The sequence below is a fragment of the Seriola lalandi genome, unplaced genomic scaffold (assembly GCF_002814215.2).
Source record: "Seriola lalandi dorsalis isolate HSWRI2012SDOR001 ecotype SW California unplaced genomic scaffold, Sedor1 jcf7180002053981, whole genome shotgun sequence".
NCBI lineage: Eukaryota > Metazoa > Chordata > Actinopteri > Carangiformes > Carangidae > Seriola > Seriola lalandi.
The window spans coordinates 8091-13619 of record NW_019524534.1 but is presented as its reverse complement, the minus strand read 5'-3'; the positions used below and the strand labels follow the sequence as shown (position 1 = coordinate 13619).

Genomic DNA, 5529 nt, shown 5'->3' with positions numbered 1-5529 from the left:
ACCCCCCACTGAGAAAAACACAACCAGCTACTGAACTTTACATTCAAAACACATGACAAGCACAACAAAGCACCAATAACATTCCTCTGATTTCAGCTTTGAATGGGACAGTGTTTAGATGTGGAACGTATACATGTTACACTAAAATCAAGATGTTGTTTTCTTGAGCAAAATATTGAGTCTGATTTATTTCATTCTGTGAGTCAAGATTATTGTCAGGATTGAAAAGAAACTAGCAACAACAGCTCAACTCAGGAAAAGTACTTGAGTAAATGCACTTAGTTACAATAGTGTATCCTGGTGAGTTCACATGCTCAAGGCACTGTTGGTGTGTTGCCCTGTATGAGAAGAAGAGTACTTGTTTTTGTGGGTTTTTTTTTTTGCAAATCTTTACATAAAGTGACAGTAAACCTGAAATACATCCTAAAATGATCTAGGAAATTGTTTGGATTTGTGTGTGGATGTTGTGAAAGGAATTTTCCAGTCACTACGATGACAGACGAGGGATGTTGTTGCCCCACCTTCAGATCTATTTGGATGCAGTAATTTCAGTAGCACTTGGCAACGCACACAAGCCCAGAGATGACGCATGAGAGTCATTAGGTCCTCTACTGTGACACCCTGAGGTGCCACCTCTACCGTGGTGAACTGGCCTCAGGGAACAGGACTGACTACAGCCACTCTCCATACAGCTAATTACTGTATGACTCAATGGCTACTGTGTGTTTGCCTCATGGGACGTTCCTCAGAGCAAATACCTCACACATTTGTAAGATGAGTGAAACATGATAAAATATCATATTATCGCACAATCTGAGTCTTTTTTTTTTCCATCAGATGGCATTTTAATGGTTACTTCTCAGCACAAAGCTGTTGCTTTTCAGGGGTTATTTGGATGTACAGTTGTTACATTAGAATTGGTCAATGTGTAATTACCTTCATTATCCTGTGAGAGCAATTAAACCAACTGCACCACAGTGGAGACCCAAACATGCAACTAATAAAGTAAACAACAAAGTCTCTAAGAGTGGATTTCCATCCACCTGTTTTTAGGTGTTTTTTCAATTTTAAATGCTGCAAAAAATGTTTTTATGCTTGGCTGAGGTGGAAAAGTTGATGTTAAGGTTAAAGCAAAATGTGAAAAAGTGCAATGAAACAGACAGATCTGTGTGTAGTGATGAGGAGACTATTACTTTACTTAAATTAATATATGAAACAAACTTCTGCATTGTTCTATAATCTTCTTCTACATTGGTTTTAATGGTACCCAACTGGAGAATGAGCACTGCTAGCTGTTTATCTTCCCGAAAAAACTTGTACTGTAGTTTATTTGAAGTCATTCCCATATACACTGTCCTGCTGCACCAAATGTGTATTTATCCGCAGCTGAAAATAGCTGCCAACAAAAGCAGTTTGAGAAATGTTTGCAAAAAACTACAGTGCCCAGCTGTTTTACATTATTATGCAACCTTATTTAGAAATATATATATAATTTAATTTATAAGTTTTCAGTAGCAAAACTTTATAATAACATCAGCTGTATCATTTAAACAGAAGAAGTTGGACTGTCTTAAGTATAAGTAAGAAAAATAACATCTACAGAGTAGTGGAATTCAGGATATCAACATAAAAATAATAGTGAAATTGTCATGTGGTTGCTACATGTTAAACAATTAAAGAATATTCTATATTCTTTAATTTTACCAAACATTGACTAATGAGTATGGTTTAATATCTAACCCACAGTCTGAATCAGAAAGTAATGGTAATGCACCCAAAACACCAGCTAACAAACGAAAAATGGGTAGGGGAAAAAAAAGAAGAAAGATTTCTCAATACAGAGTGATCCCTCGTTTTTCAATTGACGAGCTTTGGTGTCGCGGGTGACATTTGACCCCGGAAACACTTCACCAAATTGTTGCGATGGCAGAAAATATGCTACTGTTGACAGGTGATTTACTCCCAAATTCATGTGAAAAGAAACATATTTAACCAACACTTTTTTCAGTTATACTATGCGCTTAATAATGGGAGTTTTAGTAATAGAAAAATAACCTTCAACAGTCTTTAAAGTATAAGTTAGCGCTACCTAGCTAACCACAGTTTTGATCCTGTGTTAGCTAAGAAGCCAGCAGCAAACCAGTTGTTAATCGCAAACTATCATAAGCGGTAAGTGAAATATTTTCTCTGTCACCATAATTTAGACATTAATGAGAATAAATCAACACAGTCTGACCTCTAAAGAAGCTGTGTACAGAGAGAAAGGTGCTAACGCTAGCTAATAACCTCTGCACAGCTGGCGTCAGTTTAAAGACACCTGTTTGTACGTGGAGCTGTAAAGAGTCTGAATGTGTCAGCTAAAGTTTCTGCAGTGGAACATTTAAAGGTTCGTAGTTTAAAAATATTCAAGCGTCAGAGCTGCAAGATTTTCTTTTACTAATGATCTTATTTTACAGACTGTCAGCCAACTGCATCACCAACTTTGTCCCACGTCCTCTTGTGTGAGTCTCTGACATGCCACAGAATATAGATATGCAATATACAGTTGTGTGCTACTGTTTGGACAACCTTGGGAAAGTTACTTATTTTTCCATGTTACTGATTGTTTCATGAATTTAAAAAATAGTGATTTAGGAATTTTAAGATTTTCAGTGATGTTGAGGTCAGTGGACTGTGAGGGTTTGTGTGTCTTGGAAGTAGTTCATGGTGGATTTTGATGTTTGCTTTGGTTAATTGTGCCGTTGTAGAAGCCGGCCTTTTCTTAACTGACTGCAGGACATCTGCTAATATTTAGTGGAATCCATTTTTCCCTCTGCCTGTGTAATGTTTCCTGTACCACTGGCACAACCCCAAAGCTGAATATTTCCGCCCCAATGCTTCTCACTTGACACTCACTTGCGCTTTTCATCAAATGCTGCCCTTGTTTTTCCCCCCAAACAATCCGTTGGTGATTGTGTTCAAAGAGATGAACTGTAACTTCATGTTGGAAAAATTGTGATACTTTATGATAAACATAACCATCTTAAAGGGAAACTGTATTATCCTGTATAGAACTTTTCCATTATTGTGTCTACCTTTAAGACAGGAGTTGTCAGAGAGGAGCGCAGTGACCTTTGCTGTTCCTCCTAGCCACTACACCCAAACATTAGCTATGATAAGGCATGAATCGAGTCTCTATTGTGCCTGTCTCATTTCAGCAAGAATGTGAGGTCACTCTCAAATATTCTGTGTATAAATTCTGTGTGAATCTTGCATTCTTTGAACATTTGCACTGCGAGCTCTGGTGTGTAACTTGTTCCCTTGCTGCAAGAATAAATATCCTTTTATTTTCAGACGGTATTCCTGAGTTTATTTGATAATTTACTTAACAACTTGGTCCTTGGGGCCGGATCTCAACAACCTCTCCTCCTGTCCCGGACAGGACCTGAACCGTGCACGGGGGAGTCTGGGACTCCTGAACTAAAGTCCCTCCAGCATCCAGGATCTACTGGACTGTGGGAAGGTGACGAGATCCACGAACAGATAGAAACCAGGACGTCTGAATTATAAGGTAGGAGAGTCAAGTTAAAGACTATAAAATAGGTAAAGTCAAGTAATGACTATAACATAGTTTGTTGTGAAAAGGTCCAATTAGTGAAATGGTCCAAGGTGTCCAAAGTCTGTGTGAGAAGACTACAGGAATAAATGACTCTGTGCCGCACGTTAAAGAGAAGGCCTAAAATAGTTCAGGGAACTATGAAACAGCAAACTGGGTTTACTAATAAAAATAAAAAAAAAAAATATAAAAGTTAAAAAGTTAAAAAAAAAGAAAAGTGAATCAATTAAAAAAAAAAAGAGTTGCAACGGGGAATTGATAGAATATTTTCTGAAAGTGTGGTGTCTTGATGAGTAACAGAGAGGGGAAACCTCACGGTGTCAACAAACTCTCTGGCCGTGGAAACCTAACGGTGATAACTGAAGCGGTACTCATCAAACAGGACCGGGGGGGGGGGGTGATGACTGGAGAAAGGTCAGACAAAACTTGCACCACACACAGAAACAGAGAGTGCAGGAGAAGACAGTGAAGTACTGAACTTACAACATATTGATTTAATGTTAAATCAGGAAATAAAACCAGAAGTTACTCTAATAATTGGAGAAAGTGAAGTAACTTTTCTATGTGACACTGGAGCTTCACGATCTGTAGTACAGTTCTGATGATGTACCAGACATAGTGAGATCCTCCGACGTCATCTATGTAAAATCAGCAAATGGAAAAGTTCATAAAGAAGTTTTATCACAAACAACACCAGTGACAGACCCGGAAACAACATTAGTCCTGTTTCACATCTGTCCAGTGAACTTATTGGGAAGAGAATTAGACATAGCAGTAGCACCCTGTGGTGGTGGGTTAGTCGCACAGCGTATGGTTAAACGTGCAGAGACATTCGTTTTACAGAGTGTAAAACCATCACAGTACTGGTATAGCCTAGATCTAACAGGTACAGGCCCAAGCTCAGTTACATCTCCCAAAAAGGAAAATCATGTGCTCCTCCAACAGCAGATTTTGTAAAACTATCTGAGTTACATTGCACCATGTATTATAAACACACCACAGTACCCAATCCTGACTATGAGAAACAGTTTTACAAAATATCTCAAACAAAACTGACCCTGACAAACCTTTATTGGGACGAAACAGGATTTTGCAGAGTGGCATGTAATCTAACTCCACAAATGAGAAAACTGTATAGATTCTTCTCAGCTCCACATGTGTCTGTATCAAAGCCAAAAAGAACATGTTGGCAAGATGTAGGGACATTTGTAACAGAGTGTGAAGAAACCTCAGATTGGGAAGATGTAAATAAAAGTATCCAATACTCCCCCAGTCTGAGAGCATACAGCCAGAAGCTGAACTGGGTAACTAATAACAGACCTAACACACATTTAAATGAATCAAAATCAAGAACATGAGAAATATATGTGTTAACAGAAAAAGAAGAACAGCTCAGATTATGTCTGCAAATTTAGCAAAATTTCAACCTCCAAAAGGAAGCCAGATTTTGTTATGTTGATGGTATTCTTTTGGCCTCAGCCAGAAAACAAGCATGTCAAGAGGACTCATTAGCTCTGCTTAAGTTTCTAGCTGAACAAGGACATAAAGTAAGTAAAAAGAAACTACGGCTTTGTAAAGAGACAGTAAAATATGTAGGTTATTGTCTATCAGCAGAGGGGCGACACTTAGATGAAGAGAGAAAAACAGCTATTTTACAAACACCAAAACCTCAAACCAAGTGCCAGATGATGTCATTTCTGGGCATGATAAGTTTTTGCAGGAGTTGGATCGCCAATTATGCAATAATAACCTCCCCATTGTCAGCCCTAATCTATGACACGCCCCTAGCTGCATCAGACCTCATTCAGTGGACCTGCCATATAAGTCCCAATGAATCAGTAAAGGCCTAATGAGTTAATGTTGTTCTGAGACTTTACAAACAGAGCGGTGCTTTTCACATGCCACAATTACTTTTTTTTTTTTTTTTTTTTTTT

At 38.2% G+C, this 5529-nt stretch overlaps 1 protein-coding gene across 1 annotated transcript in view; it reads left to right on the top strand.

Moving 5' to 3' along the window:
* The first annotated feature begins 1898 nt into the window (after positions 1–1898).
* The window catches only part of LOC147819337 (uncharacterized), a 10412-nt gene continuing 6781 nt past the window's right edge, over positions 1899–5529 (top strand). Inside the window, exons 1-2 of the mRNA XM_087173027.1 lie at positions 1899–2169; positions 3422–3550. The gene's annotated coding sequence lies outside the window, so the exon portion shown is untranslated. The remainder of the gene's footprint in view (positions 2170–3421; positions 3551–5529) is intronic.